Source organism: Sapajus apella, unplaced genomic scaffold (genome assembly GCF_009761245.1).
Source record: "Sapajus apella isolate SASKATOON/1434 unplaced genomic scaffold, GSC_monkey_1.0 scaffold23, whole genome shotgun sequence".
Lineage (NCBI taxonomy): Eukaryota > Metazoa > Chordata > Mammalia > Primates > Cebidae > Sapajus > Sapajus apella.
Window position 1 is genome coordinate 1,576,149 of NW_022436963.1, and position 20,651 is coordinate 1,596,799.

The 20,651-nt window shown below is 45.4% G+C and overlaps 1 protein-coding gene across 12 annotated transcripts in view; it reads left to right on the plus strand.

Moving 5' to 3' along the window:
- The first annotated feature begins 2,259 nt into the window (after positions 1–2,259).
- RBM6 (RNA binding motif protein 6) overlaps positions 2,260–20,651 on the plus strand; it is a 139,779-nt gene continuing 121,387 nt past the window's right edge. For 5 of the 12 annotated variants that reach the window (XM_032289892.1, XM_032289894.1, XM_032289895.1 and 2 more), the window contains exon 1: positions 2,286–2,477. The gene's annotated coding sequence lies outside the window, so the exon portion shown is untranslated. Of the gene's footprint in view, positions 2,478–12,964; positions 12,983–20,651 lie in introns of those variants that run through there. The other 7 variants (XM_032289901.1, XM_032289902.1, XM_032289905.1 and 4 more) reach the window with 6 other exon arrangements.

Here is a 20,651-nt window from a genome sequence, read left to right on the forward strand (position 1 = left end):
AGTGCTGGGCTTACAGTTGTGAGCCACTGCACCTGGCCCTTCATATAGTTCTTGAATGAAGGAATAACTTCCCAAGAAAATGCCTAAAAAGTGGGAAGGTAACTTTAAAAACTATGTAACTCAACAACTTCCTTTCTCTACAGATAAAGCCTGCTTTATTTATTATTTATTTATTTATTTCGAGAAAGAGTCTCGCTCAGTTGCCCAGGCCGGAGTGCAGTGGTACGATCTTGGCTCACTGCAACTTTTGCTTCCTGGGTTCAAGCAATTCTTCTGACTCAGCCTCCTGAGTAGCTGGGATTATAGGCATGTGCCACCACATTTTACTAATTTTTGTATTTTTAGTAGAGACGGGGTTTCACCACATTGGCCAGGCCGGTCTTGAACTCCTGACTTCATGATCTGCCTGCCTCGGCCTCCCGAAGTGCTGGAATTACAGGAGTGGGCCACTGCGCTCAGCCTAAGCCTGCTTTATTTTTGAATGCTTAATGGGCTTTTCTTGCAGCAGACTTTTTTGATCCCATGATGTTGAATTTAGGCTATAAAATCAGGTTACCTTGGCTAAGGGCCCACTGACAGGAAGGAACACCAGGTGGCCAAGACCAGCAAGTCTTTCAACAATGTAGACAATACATCTGAGGTGCCTGACGCTTGGCCGGGTGTGGTGGCTCATGCCTGTACTCCAAGCACTTTGGATGCCAAGGCGGGCAGATCACCTGAGGTCGGGAGTTCAAGACCAGTCTGACCAACATGGTGAAACTCTGTCTTATTTAAAAAAAAAGACAATACACCTCAGAATTTGAAGCTGGCAGTTGGAAGAACATTAGCTTGAAGATGCTGGAAACAAGCTGCATACTGAAAGCTGTGTTGCCTAATTTTTTGCTAGATTGCTGACTTGTAGTTTCATTCCAGCTCCTCTGTAACCTTGCACAAGTCACTCTTGGCCAGATATTTTGCCCAAGATCTAGCAAGACCTGTGGAAGCCACGTGGCTTTTCCTTTATGGGTGGAACTTTGAACACGCATGAGGTTTTTTTGTTTTTGTTTTTGAGACAGAGTTTTGCTCTGTCCCCCAGGCTGGAATGCAGTGGCCCAATCTCAGCTGCACTGCAGCCTCCACCTCAGCCACCCGAGCAGCTGGGATTACAGGCACCTGCCACCATGCCCGGCTAATTTTTGTATTTTTAGTAGAGATGGGGTTTCACCACGCTGGTCAGACTGGTCTTGAACTCCTGACCTCAGGTGGTCCACCCGCCTTGGCCTCCCAAAGTGCTGGGATTACAGGCGTGAGTCACCGCAACATCCTGTCGGCTTTTTTTTTTTTTTTTTTTTTTTTTTTTTTTGAGACGGAGTTTCGCTCTTGTCACCGACTGGAGTGCAATGGCGCGATCTCGGCTCACCGCAACCTCCGCCTCCTTGGTTCAGGCAATTCTCCTGCCTCAGCCTCCTGAGTAGCTGGGATTACAGGCACGTGCCACCATGCCCAGCTAATTTTTTGTAGTTTTAGCAGAGACAGGGTTTCACCATGTTGACCAGAATGGTCTTGATCTCTTGACCTCGTGATCCACCCGCCTCGGCCTCCCAAAGTGCTGGGATTACAGGCGTGAGCCACCGCGCCCGGCCTGTCGGCTATTCTTGAGCTGGAAATACCTAATTTGGAAACTTATCAGAAGGAAAAAGAGCTGGTTGGGGGGCGGGGGGGAATCACTTGAGTTCAGGAGTTTGAGACCATCCTGGGCAACATAGTGAGACCTCATCTCTAAAAACAAAGAAAAAAAAAAAAAAGATTATGGGCAAATGCATGGAGATAAAGGAAAAGGGGACGAGCCTCCGTGACATACTGATTCTCTAAGTTTTTCTCTTGCACCTTTCGTCAGGTTTCAGGCAGAAGGGCTGGGACGGCCAGGAGCCAGGGCCTTCTGTGGGCGCATGGCCATCAGCCCCTTTCCGAGACAGCTTAAACTTAGTCCCAAAGAAGCTCCCTTGCCATTTCCCTCACACTAACGGACAATAAGGAGGCCTCGAGCTAGGCAGGCCAGGGCCGTACTCGAGCTGCTGGCAGGGAGCAAATCTCAGGAAGGCCAAGCCACCAAAAAAATGTAAGCCTCGATCAACTGTTGAGTTAGGAAAAACAGGACCAGGTGCTACAGGGCAGAGGCCAAACCAAAATCCCCAGCGGGTCTCGCGAGGCGGGGCGGGTAAGCGCACCTTCTTATTGGGTGGCGATGAGCAGCGTGCTCCCACGCCCCTCCCCAGAAGGCAAGCCTCCTGCGCGCGGAGCACGGCGGGAGTAGAGTCGGCGGGACCAGCTGCAGTACTTCATCTCCCGGCGGGCTCAGCGCTGAAGGCTGCGGCGCGGCGCGGCGCCTTTGTGGAAGCAGTGGCCCAGCGCGGAGGAAGTTCCGGTCTCCGCGGCGCTGGGTCGGTGGCGGAGGCTGAGGAGAAGAAGTAGTGGGCCGTGGAGGCTTCGCCGCCAAGGTAAGGGCCCGGGACTGGAGAGAGGGCGTGCCAGAGCCTGCGCGGGTAGAGCCAGGAGACAGGGCCGCTCTAGACGTCGCAGGGCCGCGAGGCCTGAAAGCTATGGCTTCGGTGTCGCGGGGCGGCCGCGGCCTCGCTCGGGAAGAAGAGAGCCAAGCGGCGATGAGGTGAGGTAGGCGCCGCCCGCTGCAGGAACGCCCCGGAACCGTCGCGGGCCCGGGGCGGGGCCCGGCGCGGCGGTAGAATTACCGGTCCTGCCGCGGAGCTGCCAGCTGAGAGGTAGGAGCTGGCGCGTGGTTGCGGCTCTGTGCTCTTAGTCTTCGGAGCTGTGAGCGGGCCCTTTTTTCTTGCAGTTTTCTTGTTTCTAATCCAATTCTGATCACTAGGAAGGGAGCTCTTGTGCCTAGTACGTAGCCTTGTCCTCAGACTGGACAGACACTAGGGAGGCTCCGTCGGACTAGAAGGCTGGGCGGTAGAACCTGGAGGCGGGGGAGTGGTCTGGTGGGATCTGCGCCCGTTAGGCACTGTAGGAGAGGGATGTTTTCTCGTATTCACGCTTTAGATTCCTTGGCGGCGTAAATATGTGTTTTTCTCTTTACTTTAGAATTGACGTTAGGGGAATGGGTTCAACTTTGGAAATGCTTTTTTTTTTTTTTTTTTTTTTAAAAGGAAGGACCCTGTTTTGTAGGGTATATACACCATGAGGATAATTTTATATTTTGCATATTCCAGGTTTGCTTGTGAAGGTCTGAGTAGCTGGATCTAAGTGAAGGAGTTCAGGAGAGGGGGATGCAGTTGGTCATCTGGTTCGTTTACTGAATCCTGGATTCTGCCCTCGGCTTGCTAGTTTCCTCCTCCTTGTTGAAAAATGTCACCAGTGTGAATGATTTAAATATGTCACCCTTACTAAATTTGTGAGGTCAGTAAGGACAGGTGTCAAGAAGTGGTGCGTGACGGTAGGACTGGCAGCGTGGAAAGTAACGAAATAATATGGTACCATTTTGGTGCAACACAAAACTTTAATTTGAACCTTGTCTCAAACTAGCACCTAACTAGATACTTAACCTACAGGATGGGTTCCAGGTCTCTCTGGACAGTTGTAGCACCTCTCCTTATAGAATTCTATTACCAGGCCGAGCCTAGTTGCTCACGCCTGTAATCCCAGCACTTTGGGAGGCCAAGCTGGGAGGATTGCATGATTCCAGGAGTTAGAGACCGGCGTGGGCACATGGTGAGACCCCTACTCTACAAATAATAAAATAGCCAGGGCCAGGTGCAGTGGCTCACGCTTGTAATCCCAGCACTTTGGGAGGCTGAGGCGGGCGGATCACCTGAGGTCCGGAGTTCAAGACCAACCAGCCTGCCAACATGGAGAAACTCCATTTCTACTAAAAATACAAAATTAGCCGGGCTTGGTGGCACATGACTGTAATCCCAGCTACTCGGGAGGCTGAGGCAGGAGGGTTGCTTGAACCCGGGAGGCAGAGGTTGCCGTGAGCTGAGATCACGCCATTGGACTCTAGCCTGGGCAACAAGAGTGAAACTCCCATCTCAAAAATAAACACCAAATCCAACAAAAACCAACAGCTTTATTGGGTTACAATTTATACACCATACAGTTCACCCATTTAAGCTGTATAATTCAGAGGTTTTTGGTGTATTAATGCTATTTTTTTTTGTTTGTTTGAGATGGAGTCTCTCTTTTGCCCAGGCTGGAGTGCAGTGGTGCTATCTTGGCTCACTGTAACCTCCGACTCCCGAGTTCAAGGGATTCTCCTGTCTCAGCCTCTGGAGCAGCTGAGATTATAGGCGCCCGCCATCATGCCCAGCTAATTTTTTTTTTTTTTTTTTAAAGATGGGGTTTCACCATGATTGCCAGGCTGGTCTTGAACTCCGGACCTCAGGTGATCCACGCATCTCGGCCTCCCAAAGTGCTAGGATTACAGGCGTGAGCCACCGCGCCCGGCCCTAATTTTTTTCTTTTTCTTTTTGAGAGAGTCTTGCTCCGTCGCCCAGGCTGGAGTGCAGTAGTACAATTTCAACTCACTGCAACCTCCGCCTCCCGGGTTCAAGTGAGTCTTCTGCCTTAGCCTCCTAAGTAGCTGGGACTACAGGTGTGTACCACCACGCCTGGCTAATTTTGTTTTTAGTAGAGATGGGGTTTCACCGTGTTAGCCAGGATGGTCTTGATCTCCTGACCTCGAGATTCACCCTCCTCGACTTCCCAAAGTGCTGGGATTACGGGCGTGAGCCACCGCGTCTGGCCATCTTGGCAGGCTCATCTTGAACTACTGACCTCAGGTGATCCACCTGCCTCAGCCTCCCAAAGTGCTGGGATTACAGGTGTGAGCCACCATGTCTGGCCCTCTTACAGTATTTTTAAAACAATTTGTGATCTTCATTTCCCGGCGGACTGAGCGCTGAAGGCTGCGGCGCGGCGCGGAGGAAATTCCATTCTCTGCGGCGCTGGGTCGGTGGCAGAGTATTTTTAAAACAAATTGTGAGCTTGGACAGCATGGTGAAACCTGTATCTACAAAAAATACAACAAAGAAACAACTAGCCAGGCATGGTGGCATGCTCCTGTTAGTCCTAGCTACTCGGGAGGTTGAGATGGGAATATCACTTGAACCGGGGAGGTAGAGATTGAAGTGAGGAGATATCATGCCACTGTACTCCAATGTGGGCGACAGAACAAGACTCTTGTCTAAAAAATAAATAAATAAATAAATGAAACAAATTGTAGTAAATATATGTTTTTATGTGTGTTTATGTATATTTTCACAAAATTTGTCCTTTAAACCATTTTTAAGTGTACAATTTAGTGGTATTAATTACATTCACAATGTAATACAAGCAACACCACTATTTTTGAAACTTTATTATCTCAAACAGAATCTACAACCAGACAGGGTGGTGGCTCATGCCTGTAATCCCAGCACTTTGGGAGGCCAAGGCGGGCAGATCACTTGAGGTCAGCACCTGTAATTCCAGCTACTCGGGAGGTGGAGGTTGCAGTGAGCTGAGATCATGCCACTGCACTCCGGCCTGGGCTACAGAGCCAGACTCCGTCTGAAAAAAAAGAGGCCAGGCATGGTGGCTCATGCCTGTGATTTCAGCACTTTGGGAGTCTGAAGAGGGTGGATCACAAGGTCAGGAGATACAACACGGTGAAATCCCGTCTCTACTAAAAATACAAAAAATTAGCCTGGCATGGTGGTGTTCGCCTGTAGTCCCAGCTACTTGGGAGGCCGAGGCAGGAGAATTTCTTGAACCTGGGAGGCGGTTGCAGTGAAAAAAAAAAAACACTGTAACCATTAAACAAATAACTTCCCATTTCCTCCTCCTTCTAGCCCCTGGTAATCTCTGATCTACTTTGTGTCTGTATGAATGTGCCTGTTCTAGGTACTGCAAATACTAAATGGAATCATACAATATTTGTCCTTTTTGTGTCTGGTTTATTTCACTTAGTTTAATGGTTTCAAGGTTAATCCATGTTGTAGTGTGTGTCAGAACTTCATACCTTTTTATGGCTTAATCCATTGTGTGTGTACACCACATTTTGTTTTATTAATTAATTTATAGTAGACACTTTGGTTGTTTCTACCTTTTGACTATTGTAAATAATGCTTCTGTGAACATTGGTGTACAAATATCTCTTTGAATTCCTGCTTTGAATTCTTTTGAGTATATACCCAGAAGTGAAATTGCTATATAGTAATTATTATTATTCATTTTCTTTTAGAGACAGAGTCTTGCTCTGTTGCCCAGGCTGGAGTTGAGTGGCACAGTCATGGCTCACTGCAGCCTCGAACCTGTAGGCTCAAGCAGTCGTCCTGCTTCAGCCTCCTTAGTAGCTGGGACTACAGGTATGGGCTGCCACAACCAGCTAATTTTTTTGTTTGTTTGTTTAATTTTTATTTTTTATTGTGATGAACTCTTTCCTCGTTGTCTAGGCTGGTCTCGAACTCCTGGGTTAAAGTGATTCTCTTGCCTTGGCCTCCCAGAGGGCTGAGATTACAGGCATGAGCCACCACATCTGGCCCATAATTTTTTTATTTTTGTTTTTTTTTTATAGAGACAGGGTCTCCCTATGCTGTCTGTGCTGGTCTCGATCTCCTGGCCTCAAGCCATCTTCCCTCCTTGGCCTCTGAAGGTATTGGGATTATAGGCATGAGCCACTGCACCTAGCTGATGGTTGGTTATTAAATGTTTAGCTCTTTGAGGAACCATCATACTGTTTTCCTTAGTGGCTGCATCATTCTACATTCCCACCAGTAGAACACAGGGGTTCCAATTTTCCCACATCCTCCCCAACACTTATTTTCTGTTTTTCCTTTTTTGGTAAATTTGTATGTGTATATGTGGTTTTTTATTTGGTTGTTTTGATAATGGCCATCCTAATGGGTGTGAAGTGGTATTTCATTGAGTTTTCTTGGTTTTTGCTCATTTGTATCTTTTTTAACCATTCTTTCTTTTTTTTCTTTTGAGATAGAGTCTCACTCTATTGCCCAGATTATAGTAGTGTGATCTTGGCTCACTGCAACCTCTGCCTCCCAGGTTCAAGCAGTTCTCTGCCTCAGCCTTTTGAGTAGCTGAGATTACAGGCTACTACTCTTTGTATTTTTAGTAGAGACAGGGTTTCACCATCTTGACCAGGCTGGTCTTGGAGTTGTATTTTTAGTAGAGACAGGGTTTCACCATCTTGACCAGGCTGGTCTTGGAGTCCTGACCTCGTTGTCCACCCACCTCGGCCTCCCAAAATGCTGGGATTGCAGGCCTGAGCCACTGCGCCTGGCCCTTTTAAACCATTTTTAAGTGGACCATTCATTGATATTAAGTACATTCTTATTGTTGTGCAACCATCATAAAAATCCAGCTTCAGAACTTTTTTCTTTTTTCTTATTTAAAGAGACGAAGCTTCAGCGTGTTGGTCAGGCTCGTCTCGAACTCCTGACCTAGTGATCCACCTGTCTCAGCCTCCCAAAGTGTTGGGATTACAGGCGTAAGCCACCATGCCTAGCAGTTTTTTTTTTTTTTTTGGACAGGGCCTTGCTCTGTTGTCCAGGCGAGTGCAGTCGTGCAGTGACAGCTCTCTTTATCCCTGATCTTCTTGGTTCAAGCTATCCTCTCACCTCAGCCTCTTGAGTAGCTGAGAATTCAGGTGCACACCACCACACCTAGCTTATTTTTCAAATTTTTTTGTAGCTGTGGGATTTCACTGTGTTGCTTAAGTTTTATGTGTCACTTTTTTAAGGAACTGCCCTACTGTTTTCCACGGTGGTTGCACCATTTTACATTCTACCAACAATGCACAAAGGTTTTGTTATAGACTGAATTGTGTCCTCCTGAAAATTCATATGTTGAAGCCCTAAGCCCCAGTGTGACTGTAGTTGGAAATAGAATCTTTACAGAGATAATTAACAAATTAGAAGATATCATAAGGATGAGGCCTTAATCCAGTAGGACTGGTGTCCTTGTAAGAAAAGGACTAGATACCAGGAGTGTGTGTACAGAGAGAAAAGGCTACGTGAGAATAGAAGGAATTACAAGTGTGAATCTCCATGCCCAGCCCTGGCTATTTTATTTTTTGTAGAGTTCGCCATGTGCTCATGCTGGTCTCCAACTCCTGAACTCAAGCAGTCCTCCCACTTTGGCCTCCCAAAGTGCTGAAATTATAAGCATGAGCCACTGCGCCTGGCGTTTTCTTTTTTTCTTTCTGTTTTTTAGAAACAGAGTCTCACTCTTTCACCAGGTGCCAGGCTGGAGGGCAATGGTGAGATCTTGGTTCACTGCAGCATCCGCCTCCCAGGTTCAAGCAGTTCTCCTGCCACCACACCCAGCTAATTTTTGTATTTTAGTAGAGAGAGGGTTTCATTGTGTTGGCCAGGATGGTATCGATTTCTTGACCTCATGATCTGCCTGCCTCAGCCTCCCAAAGTGCTGGGATTACAGGTATGAGCCACCACGCCCGGCTGGCATTTTATTTTATCATTTTTGAGACAGAGTCTTACTCTGTTGCCTACCACAGAGTGAAGTGGCGTGATCTCAGCTCACTGCAACCTCTGCATCCCAAGTTGAAGAAATCCTTGTGCCTCAGCCTTCCGAGTAGCTGGGATTACAGGCATGTGCCACCATGCCTGGCTAATTTTTATATTTTAGTATAGATGGGGTTTTACCTTGTTGGCCAGGCTGGTCTTGAACTCCTGACCTCAAATGATCTGTCCACCTTGGCTTTCCAAAGTGCTGGGAGTACAGGTGTGGGCCTTTTTCTCTTTTCTTTCTTTCTTTTTTTTTTTTTTTTTAAATAGCTATCCTAATGGATGTGAAGTGGTATCTCATTGTGGTTTTGATTTGCATTTCCCTAATGGTAAGGGATGTTGAGCATCTTTTCATGTGTTTATTGGTTATTTGTATATTCTCCTTGAAGAAGTATCTATTCATGTCTTTGGTTGACCATTTTAAAATTAGGTTTTTGAGCTGGGTGTGGAGGTGCACACCTGTAGTGCCAGCTTCCTGGGAGGTTGAGGTAGGTGGCTCTCTTAAGCCCAAGTGTTTGAGGGTGCAGTGAGCTGTGATTGCACCACTGCACTCCACCCGGGGTGACAGTCTCTAAAAATAAAGTAAAATTAGATTTTTGTCTTTGTTGTTGAGTTTTAGGAGTCCTTTATATACTCTAGATATTCCTTGTCAGATAATGTGATTTACAAATATTTTTTCTCTCTGTGGGTTATCTTTTTTTTTTTTTCCTTTTTCTCTTTCTTTTTTTTCCTGTGGGTTATCTTTATACTCTGTTGATAGTATCTTTTGATGCACAGATGTTTTCGTTTTGATCAAGTCCAATTTATCTTTTTTTTAAAATCTGTGCCTCATTTGCAAATTATTGCCAGTTGAAACTTTTTCCCTAAGAGTTTTATAGTTTTAGCTCTTAGGTTTGGGTCTTTGATCCATTTTGGGCTTTTTTAATACATTATGTTGGGTAAGAGTCCCACTTTATTGTTTTGCATGTGGTTATTCAGTTTTCCCAGTACCATTTTCCATCTGGGAAAAAGATTGTACTTTCCCCATTGAATGTTTTTGACACCTTTGTTGAAAATCAGTTGACTGCAGTTCAAGACCAGCCTGGCCAACACGGTGAAACCCTGTCTGTACTAAAAGTACAAAAATTAGCTGGGCATAGTGGTGCCTGCCTGTAATCGCAGCTACTTGGGATGCTGAGGCAAGACAATCACTTGAGCCTGGGAGGCGGAGGCTTCAGTGAGCTGAGATTGCACCATTGCACTCCAGCCTGGGTGACAGGGCAAGACGCGAGAATCCATCTCAAAAGAAAAAATTGACCATATATGTGAGGAGTTATTTCTCATCTCTCCATTCAGTTGATTGGTCTTTATGTCTGTCTTTATGTCATCACTGTACTGTTGTGATTGCTGTAGCTAAATGGTACACTTAAAGATGGTTAAAATAGGCTGGGCATGGTGACTTATGCTTATGGCATAGTCTTAGCACTTTGGGAGGTTGAGGTGAGCAGATTACCTGTGCTCAGGAGTTCAAGACCAGCCTAGGCAACATGGTGAAATCCTGCCTCTACCAAAACACAAAAATTAGCTGAGTGTGGTGGTGTGTGCCTGTAATTCTAGCTATTTGGGAGGCTGAGGCACAAGAATTGCTTGCACCTGGGAGACAGAGGTTGCAGTGAGCCGAGATTGCACCACTGCACTCTAGCCTGGGCAACAGAGTGAAACTCTTTACATACCCAAATGTTTTACCATAATTATAAAATAATTTTTATTTTCATTTTTAAATTCTTCATTCTTTCTTTTGTTAATGTTCTCTGCTGAATTAAAAAAAAAAAAGAAATAAAAAGAATAGGTCTTGTTGGGCCAGGTGCAGTGACTAACACCTGTAATCCCAGCATTTTGGGAGGCTGAGGTGGGCGGATCACCTGAGGTCTGGAGTTTGAGACCAGCCTGACCAACATGGTGAAACCCCGTCTCTACTAAAAATACAGAAGTAGCTGGGCGTGGTGGTGCATGCCTGTAATCCCAGCTACTCAGGAGGCTGAGGCAGGAGGCAGGAGAATCACTTAAACTAGGAGGCGGAGGTTGCAGAGAGCCAAGAGAGCCAAGATCGCACCACTGCAGTCCAGCCTGGGCAACAGGAGCAAAACTCTGTCTCAAAAATAAAAAGGTCTTATTGATTATTCTTTCTGCTTTCCCCTGTTCACCCCCTCTCACTTTATCAAGAAAGCACTTCTTCATTTGAAACCTAACTGAAGTAAATTGTCCCAGAGAGGAAAACCATTCAGGACACCAATGTTTTGTCTCATCTCCTGTATAAGTATATTTGGGTTGCTTCTTTCTTTCTTTTTTTTTTTTAAAAGATGGGGTTTCACCATGGTGGCCAGGCTGGTCTTGGACTCTTGATCTCAAGTGATCCACCCACCTCGGCCCACCCACCTCGGCCTCCCAAAGTGCTAGGATTACAGGCGTGAGCCACCGAGTCTGGCCTCTTTTTTTTTTTTTTTTTTTTTAACTTTAATCTCATGACAGTTTATGTTTCCATTTTTTTTTTTTTTTTTTGAGACGGAGTTTCACTCATGTTACCCAGGTTGGAGTGCAATGGCGTGATCTCGGCTCACCGCAACCTCTGCCTCCTGGGTTCAGGCAATTCTCCTGCCTCAGCCTCCTGAGTAGCTGGGATTACAGGCACGCACCACCATGCCCAGCTAATTTTTTGTATTTTTAGTAGAGACGGGGTTTCACCATGTTGACCAGGATGGTCTCGATCTCTTGACCTCGTGATCCACCCGCCTCGGCCTCCCAAAGTGCTGGGATTACAGGCTTGAGCCACCGTGCCCGGCCCATGTTTCCATTTTTAAAAAGTATTATTGGGAGGCTGAGGCAAGTGGATGACAAGGTCAGGAGTTTGAAACCAGCTTGGCCAATATGGTGAAACCCCATCTCTACTAAAAATTCAAAAATTAGCCGGTGTGATGGCAGGCACCTGTAGTCCCAGCTACTTGGGAGTCTGAGGCAGGAGAATCACTTGGACCTGGGAGGGGGTGGTTGCAGAGAGGCAAAATCACGTCACTGCACTGCCACCTGGGTGACAGAGCGAGACTCTGTCTCAAAAAAAAAAAAAAAAAAAAAAAGTGTTATAAATAAAGGTGTTGTTAATTTTTTTTATACAAGTCTTTTGTTTTTATTCATTTTGGATAAATCCCAAGAAGTGGAGTTGCTTAATGTGTGATTGGACACAGAAAATAAAAGAGAAAGAAAACAGAAAATGAAGAAGTGGAGTTGCTGATCATAGGTTAGTACCTATTATACCAGTTTCCAAAATGGATGTACTGTTTTGTATTCTCGTCAGCAGTGTATGAGAAGAGGTCTTTTTTTAAAAAAAAAAAAAAAAAAAAAAAAAAAAGAAAAAAGACAGGGTCTCGCTTTATGACCTAGGCTGGAATGCAGTGGCACGATTGTAACTCACTGCAGCCTTGACCTCCTGGGCTCAAGTGATCCTCCCACTTCAGTCTCTCCTGAGTATCTGGGACTATAGACATGTGCTACGATGCCTGGATAATTTTTTTTTTTTTTTTTTGAGACAGAGTCTCACTCTGTCCCCCAGGCTGGAGTGCAATGGCACAATCTCTGTTTACTGCAACCTCTGCCTCCGAGGTTCAAGTGCTTCTCCTGCCTTAACCTCCCAAGTAGCTGAGATTATAGGCATGTGCCACCATACCTGGCTAACTTTTGTATTTTTCTTTTTCTTTGAGACAGAGTCTTGCTCTGTCCTCAGGCTGGAGTTCAGTGGTGAGATCTTGGCTCACTGCAACCTCTGACTCCCTGGTTCAAGTGATTCTCCTGCCTCAGCCTCCCGAGTAGCTGGGATTACAGGCACACACAATCACGCCTGGCTAATTTTTTGTATTTTTAGTAGAGATGGGGTTTCACCATGTTGGTCAGGCGGGTCTCAAACTTCTGATCTTGTGATCTGCCCGCCTCAGCCTTCCAAAGTGCTGGGATTACAGGAGTGAGCCACTGCACCTGGCCTAATTTTTGTGTTTTTAATAGAGATGGGGTTTCATCATGTTGGTCAGGATGATTTTGAACTTGACCTCATGATCTGCCTGCCTCAGCCTCCCAAAGTGTTGGGATTAAGGGCTCGAGCCACTGCACCCAGCCTAATTTTTTATTTTTAGTAGAGACAGAGTTTTGCCATGTTGATCAGGCTGGTCTCAAACTCTTGACCTCAGGTGATTCTCCCATCTCGGCCTCCCAAAGTGCTGGGATTATAGGCATGAGCCACAGCGCCTGGCCCAATTTTTGTATTTTTTTGTAGCGACATGGTTTTACTGTGTTTCACAGGCTGGCCTTGAACCCCTGATCTCAAGCAATTTGCCTGCCTCAGCTCTTCCAAAGTACTGTACTGGGATTACAGGCAGGTGTTCTCATTGTTGGAAATCATTCTGTATATTTGATTTGGTATGTTTTTAATTTTAGCCATTCTAGTGAGTGTGTACTGGTATCTTATGTTCGTGTTTTCCTTATCATAGTGAACATTATGACTAATTATAGTGATATGTATTATAAATATTTACTCAATTTGGACTTTTTTTTTGAAACAGGATCTTGCCATGTTGCTCAGGCTAGACCCCAGACTCCTAGGCTTAAGTGAACCTCCCACCTCAGTCTCTTGAGTAGTTGGGACTATAGGTGTGTACCACCATCCCTGGCTAATTTATTTATTTAAAATTAATTAATTTGAGACTGAGTGTCTCTGTGTTGCCCAGGCTGGAGTGCAGTGGCATGATCTCAGCTCACTGCAACCTCTGCTTCCCGGGTCCAAGCAATTCTCCTGTTTCAGCCTCCTGAGTAGCTGGGACTGCAGGTGCCCACCACTACACCTGGCTAATTTTTGTATTTTTAGTAGAGACAGGGTTTCTCCATATTGGCCAGTCTGGTCTAGAACTCCTGACCTTGTGATCCGCTCTCCTTGACCTCCCAAAGTGTTGGGATTACAGGCATGAGCCACTGCGCCCAACCCTCGTTCTTTATTTATTTTTTTATAACAGGGTCTCGCTCTGTTGCCCAGGCTGGAGTGGAGTGGTACAGTCATGGCTCACTGCAGGCTGAAACTCCCATGCTCAAGTCATCCTCCCACTTTAGCCTTCTGAGTAACTGGGACCACAGAGGTGTACCATCACACCTTGCTGCTAATCTTTTTTTTTGAGACAGTCTCACTCTGTCACCCAGGCTGGAGTGCAGTGATACAATCTTAGCTCACTGAAACCTCTGCCTTCTGGGTTCAAGTGATCCTCCTGCCACAGTCTCCTGAGTAGCTGGGATTACAGGCATTCGCCACTACGTCTTTATAATTAGCTTGGCTTACTTTTGTATTTTTAGTAGAGATGGGGTTACACCATGTTGGTCCACCTGGTCTTGAACTCCTGACCTCATATTATTCAGCCGTCTCAGCCTCCCAAAGTGCTGGGGTTACCGGGGTTATAGGTGTGAGCGACCATGCCCAGCCATGTCCACATGGCTAATTAAAAAAATTTTTTTGTAGGCTGGGCTGGGTGCTCACACTTGGAATCCCAGTACTCTGAGAGGCTGAGGCAGGCTGATTGCTTGAATCAGGAGTTTGAGACCAGCCTGGGCAACATGACAAAAGCCTGCCTATACCAGAAATACACAAAAAACTTAGTGGGGCATGGTAGTGCACGCTTGTGGTCCCAGCTACTCAGGAGGCTGAGGTGAGAGGATTGCTTGAGCCCGGGAGATGGTGGTTATAGTGTACTGTGAGCTGAGAATACACCTCCGCACTCCAGCTTGGGTGACAGTGAGATACGGTCTCAGAATTTTTTTTTTATTTTTTTTTGTAGTGACAAGTTCTCACTATTTTGCCCAGGTTGGTGTCAACTTCTGGGCTCAAGTGATCCTCCTGCCTCAGTCTCCCAAAGTGTTGGGATTACAGATGTGAGCCACTGTGCCTGTCCTGTTTATAGACTCTTAATTCTGTTTCCTTGGTCTGTATGTCAATCTTATGTCAGTGCCACCCTATCTTCCTTTTTTTTTTTTTTTTGAGTTGGACTCTCACATTGTCACCCAGGCTGTAGTGCCAGGGGCACGATCTTGGCTCACTTTAATCTCCGCCTCCTGGGTTCAAACAATTATCCTGCCTCAGCCTCCCCAGTAGTTGGGACTACAGGTGTGCACCCAGCTAATTTTTTTTTTTTTTTTTTCAGTAGCGATGGGGTTTTACCATGTTGGCCAGAATGGTCTCCATCTCCTGACCTCATGATCCGTCTGCCTCAGCCTCCCAAAGTGTTTGGATTACAGGCGTGAGCCACTGCGTCTGGCCTACACTGTCTTTCTTTCTTTCTTTTTTTTTTGAGACGGAGTCTCGCTCTGTCACCCAGGCCAGAGTGCCAGGGGCACGATCTTGGCTCACTGCAGCTTCTGCCTCCTCGGTTCAATCCATTCTCCTGCCTCAGCCTCCTGAGTAGCTGGGATTGCAGGAGTGCGCCACCGTGCCCTGCTAATTTTTGTATTTTAGTAGAGACGAGGTTTCACCATGTTGGTCAGGCTGGTCTCGAACTCCTGACCTCGTGATCTGCCCGCCTTGGCCTCCCAAAGTGCTGGGATTACAGGGTGAGCCAGCATGCCCGGCCCACACTGTCTTGATTACTGTAGCTTTGTGGTGGGTTTTGGAATTGGGAAGTGTCAGTCCACTAACTTTGTTGTATATATATATTTTTTTCTATTTTGCACAGATATCACCAGGTTACAAATAATATTTTGCACACGTTTTTAAAACTTAATACATAATAGCTTATTCTGTATCAATTACCATAGCTACTTGATTTTTTTTTAGAATTACATAGTATTTTTTTTTTTTTTTTTTTTTGAGACTGTGTCTTGCTCTTACTTAGGCTGGAGTGTAGTTGTGTGATTGGCTTAAGCAACCTCTGCTCCTGGAATCAAGCCTCGGGATCCTCCTATCTCAACCTCCAGAGTATTTGGGACTACAGATACCTTCTGCCACACCCAGCTAATTTTTGTATTTTTTGTAGAGACAGGGTATCACCATGTGTTGCCCAGGCTGGTCTTGAATTTCAAGGCTCAAGCGATCTGCTTGCCTTGGCCTCCCAAAGTGCTGGGATTACATGCTTGAGCTGCTGCACCAGGCCTGAGTTGCATAGTGTTCTAATAGTATTAATATACTCTATTGATGTGCATTTAGGCTTTATAATCTCTTTTTTTTTTTTTTTGAGACCAAGTTTTGCTCTTGTTGCCTAAGCTGGAGTACAGTGCCATGATCTCAGCTCTGGGTTACAGGCTTGAACCACCATGCCTGGCTGATTTTTCTTTCTTTTCTCTCTTTTTTTTTTTTTTTTTTTTAGTAGAGACAGGGTTTCACCAAGTTGTCCAGGTTTGTCTCGAACGCCTGACCTCAGGTAATTCACCTGCCTCGGCCTCCCAAAGTGCTGGGATTACAGGTGTGAGCTACCGTGCCCAGCCTATGATCTTTTGCTATTATAAACCATGCTCTATTGGGTACCTTTGTAAACTTGTCACCTTACACTATAAATGTCTAGAGAATGAGTTCCTATAAATGGAACTGGAAAGTCAGAGATTATGCATATTTAAAATTTATTGATTAAATTTCCAGTTTTTCTTATGTTACTGATTTCTGACTGTTTTGGTTGGAGAGCATACCTTTTTTTTTGGGAGACAAGGTCTCACTCTGTCACCCACGCTGGAGTGCAGTAGCATGATCATGGCTCATTGCAGACTTGACCTCCTGGGCTCAAATAGTCCTCCCACCTCAGCCTCCTGAGTAGCTGGAAATACAGGCACACACAATCATGTTCAGCCAATTTTATTTTTATTTTTATTTTTTTGAGATGGAGTCTCGCTCTGTCGCCCAGGCTGGGGTACAGTGGCACGATCTTGACTCACTGCAGCCTCTACCTCCTGGTTCAAGTGATTCTCCTGTCTCAGCCTCCCAGGTAGCTGGGATTACAAGGGCATGCCACCAAATTTTTGCTTTTATTTGAGGAGATGGTGTCTGGCTATGTTGCCCAGGTGGGTCTTGGACTCCTGGCCTCAAGCAGTCCTTCCACCTCAGTCTCTCAAAAGTGTTGGGATTACAGTTATGAGCCACTGTGCCTGGCCAAGAATGTTGCATGTGCATTTGAGAAGAATGTAATTCTGCCATGGTTGGGTGGAGTGTTCTGTATATGTCTGTTAGGTCTAGTTGGTTTATTGTGTCATTCAAGTTCCCTCCTTATGTTCTGTCTGATCAGTCTCCTTGTTGAAAGTGGGGTTTGAGGTTTTCAGCTGTTATTGCAGAACTATGTCTTCCTTCAAATCTTTTAATTTTTGCTTTCTACATTTTAGGGTCCTATTATTAGGTGCATAATTTTTATATTGTCTTGCTGTATTAGGCTTTTAAATTAATATATGGACCAGACACACAGTGGCTCATGTCTGTAATGAACTAGCGCTTTGAGAGGCTGAGGTGGGAGGATCACTTGAGCCCAGGAGTATGAGACCAGTCTGGCCAACATAGTGAGATCCTCTGTCTACAAAATAAAAACAAAGAAAAACACAGGCGCGTATGTGTGTGTGTGTGTGTGTGTGTGTGTGTGTGTGTGTGTGTGTATGTATGTATTTCTTTGTCTCTTGTAACCTTTTTGTATTTAAAGTCTGTTTTAGGCCGGGCGCGGTGGCTCAAGCCTGTAATCCCAGCACTTTGGGAGGCCGAGGCAGGTGGATCACGAGGTCAAGAGATCGAGACCATCCTGGTCAACATGGTGAAACCCCGTCTCTGCTAAAAATACAAAAAAATTAGCTGGGCATGGTGGCGCGTGCCTGTAATCCCAGCTACTCAGGAGGCTGAGGCAGGAGAATTGCCTGAACCCAGGAGACGGAGGTTGCGGTGAGCCGAGATCGCGCCATTGCACTCCAGCCTGGGTAACAAGAGCGAAACTCCGTCTCAAAAAAAAAAAAAAAAAAAAGTCTGTTTTGTGTGATGTTAATAGAGTTACCCCAACTTTGATTATTATCTGCATGAAATGTCTTTTTGCATCCTTTCACTTTCAAACCTATTTGTGTCTTTGGATCTAAAGTGAATTTCCTGAAGATAGCGTATAGTCGGATCATGTTGGTGTTCTTTTTTTTTTTTTTCTTTTTTTTTGAGATGGAGTCTCATTCTGTCACTCAGGCTGGACTGCAATGGTACAATTTCAGCTCACTGCAACCTTCGCTTTCCGAGTTCAAGCAATTCTCCTGCCTCAGCCTCCCAACTAGGTGGGATTACAGGCATGGCCTACCACACCTGGCTAATTTTGTATTTTTAGTAGAGATGGGGTTTCTCCATGTTGGTCAGGCTGGTCTGAAACTCCTAGCCTCAGGTAATCTGCCTGCCTTGGCCTCTTAAAATGTTGGGATTACAAGCATGAGCTACTGTGCCCGGCCCAATTTTTTTTTTTTTTAAGAGACAGGGTCTTGCTGTGCTTATGTGTGTTGCTCAGGTTGGAGTACAGTGGTGAGATCATAGCTCACTGCAGCCTCGGACTCCTGGGCTCAAACAATCCTCCTGCTTTGTTGTTCCCAAGTACCTGGAACTACAGGCATGCGCCACCTGGCTTTATAATTTTTTTAATTTTTCATAGAGATGGCATCTTGCAATGTTGCCTAGGCTGGTCTCAAACTCCTGGCCTCAAGCACCTGGCTTTCCAAAGTGCTCGGATTACAGATATTAGCCACTGGCCTGTAGTAGAGATAGCGTCTCACTATGTGGCCCATGGTGGTTTCAAGCTCCTAAGCTTAAGTGATCCTCCCTCCTCGGCCTCCCAAAGTGTTAGGACTATAAGCCTGAGCCACTGTACCTAGCCCCTTCTCATTTTCTTTCTTTTTTTTTCTAGTGCATAAGGAGGCAACCTCATTTTCTTATGTGTGTATTCTAAAGATGTATTCTTTGCAGTTACCATGGGAGTTAACATCTCACAGTTATAAAATAATTTGAATTTATAATAACTTAAGTTCCATACCATGCAAATCACTGCTCTGGTGCAGCTCCTTTGTTGTCCCTTTTCTGTTATGTCATAGGTTACATCTTTGTAAATCGTATCTCATTAGCCTAGATTAATAATTTTTTATCAATTTGTTTTTAGATCACATTGCAAATGAAAAGCAGAGTTACAAAGCAAAATTACAATAATGCTAGTTTTTACAATTGCTCCTGTATTTGCCTTTACCAGAGATTGATTGATTGATTGATTTCTTTCTTTCCTTTTTTTTTGGGGGGGGTGGGGGAGAAGGAGTCTCTGTTGCCAGGCTGGAGTACAGTGGTGTGATCTCAGCTCACTGCAGCCTCCGCCTCCAGGGTTCAAGCGATGCTCCTGCCTCAGGCTTCCAAGTAGCTGGGACTGTAGTTGGTAATGTATAGTGGTATAAGAGCCTCTATCAGCTTTTCTTTATCTGAGAATGTCTTTATTATTTTCCTTAATTTTTGAAGGACAGTTTTCTCAGATACAGAATTCTTGGTTGTCAGTTTATGTTTAGGTCTTTTTTTTTTTTTTTTTTTTTTTTTTGCGATGAAATCTCGCTCTGTTGTCCAGTGTGGAGTGCAGTGGCATGATCTCGGCTCACCCCAACCTTCACCTCCTGGGTTCAAGTGATTCTCCTGCCTCAGCCTCCTAAGTAGCTGGGCCTATAGGTTCCTGCCACCATGCCCAGCTAATTTTTTGTATTTTTAGTATGGCCAGGCTGGTCTTGAGCTCTTGACCTACCTCAAGTGATCCACCCACCTTAGCCTACCAAAGTACAGGGATTACAGGCGTGAGCCACTGTGCCCAGCCTAGGTCTTGTATGATCATACATTTTGCCTTGGCATTTATGGCTTTCTAAATTTCTCCATATACATGTTGCTTTGGAATGTCCTAATTTGCCAAAGAGTTTCACCTCAACTTCTCTGCTTTTTTTTTTTTTTTTTTTTTAAAGAGACAGGGTTTCACCGTTTTGGTCAGGCTGGTCTCAAACTCCTGACCTCACGTGATCCACCTGCCTTGGCCTCCCAAAGTGCTGGGATTACAGGTTTGAGGCACCACGCCTGGTTCTTGGGCATCTATCTGTAATCTCTTGCCCCATGTGTCTGTTAGTCTATAGTCTGCTTCACAGCTTTGATTAGTAATACCTGCTGCTTTTTCTGCCTAAGTTTTGTTTTCGGTTGAAATAGAAACAAATGCCTGTCCTTCAAATACCCCTAGACAGGGTGGAACAGTTACCTATGATAATTTGCAAGTAAGGTCTGCTTTGCTCTTTGAGGGAGGGAGCTGGGAATTGGGGTTGTACTGCTTTAAGACCAAAACCACTGCCATGCTGGAGAAGGGGTGGGGCAAGGGTGAGTAAAAACACCACAGAACTTTGCTAGTGTTTTGAAGGTTGCTTTTTCTTTTTTATTTATTTATTTATTTATTTTTGAGACGGAGTTTTGCTCTTGTTACCCAGGCTGGAGTGCAATGGCGCGATCTCGGCTCACTGCAACCTCCGCCTCCTGGGTTCAAGCAATTCTCTTGCCTCAGCCTCCTGAGTAGCTGGGATTACAGGCACGCACCACCATGCCCAGCTGATTTTTTGTATTTTTAGTAGAGACAGGGTTTCACCATGTTGACCAGGATGGTCTCGATCTCTTGACCTCGTGATCCACCCGCCTCGGCCTCCCAAAGTGCTGGGATTATAGGCGTGAGCCGCCGCACCCGGCCAGAAGGTTGCTTTTTCTTGATTGGATATTTGCTTGTAGACCTTGGCTGTTTTCTGATGTTTCTATGAAGGAATGAGATCTTGAAACTTCTGGTCTGCTGTTTTGATGACCTATGGGCTGTCTTTTTACTCTCTTGATAGTGTCCTTTGATACACAAGTTTTAAATTTTGATGAAGTTCACTTTACATTTTCTTTTACAGTTCCTTGTGCTTTAGGGGTCATATTTAAGAAATCATTGCCAAATCCAAGGTGATGAAGATTTGCCTCTTTTTCAGTAGCTATAACAAAAGTCCAGGAGATAACTTTTCATCTTGACTTGAGTTACATGTCTGTCTTCAAAGCAATGACTGTAGTGAGAGTAATAGATTATTCTGATTGGTCATGCTGGATGGTGTTGGAATAGTCCG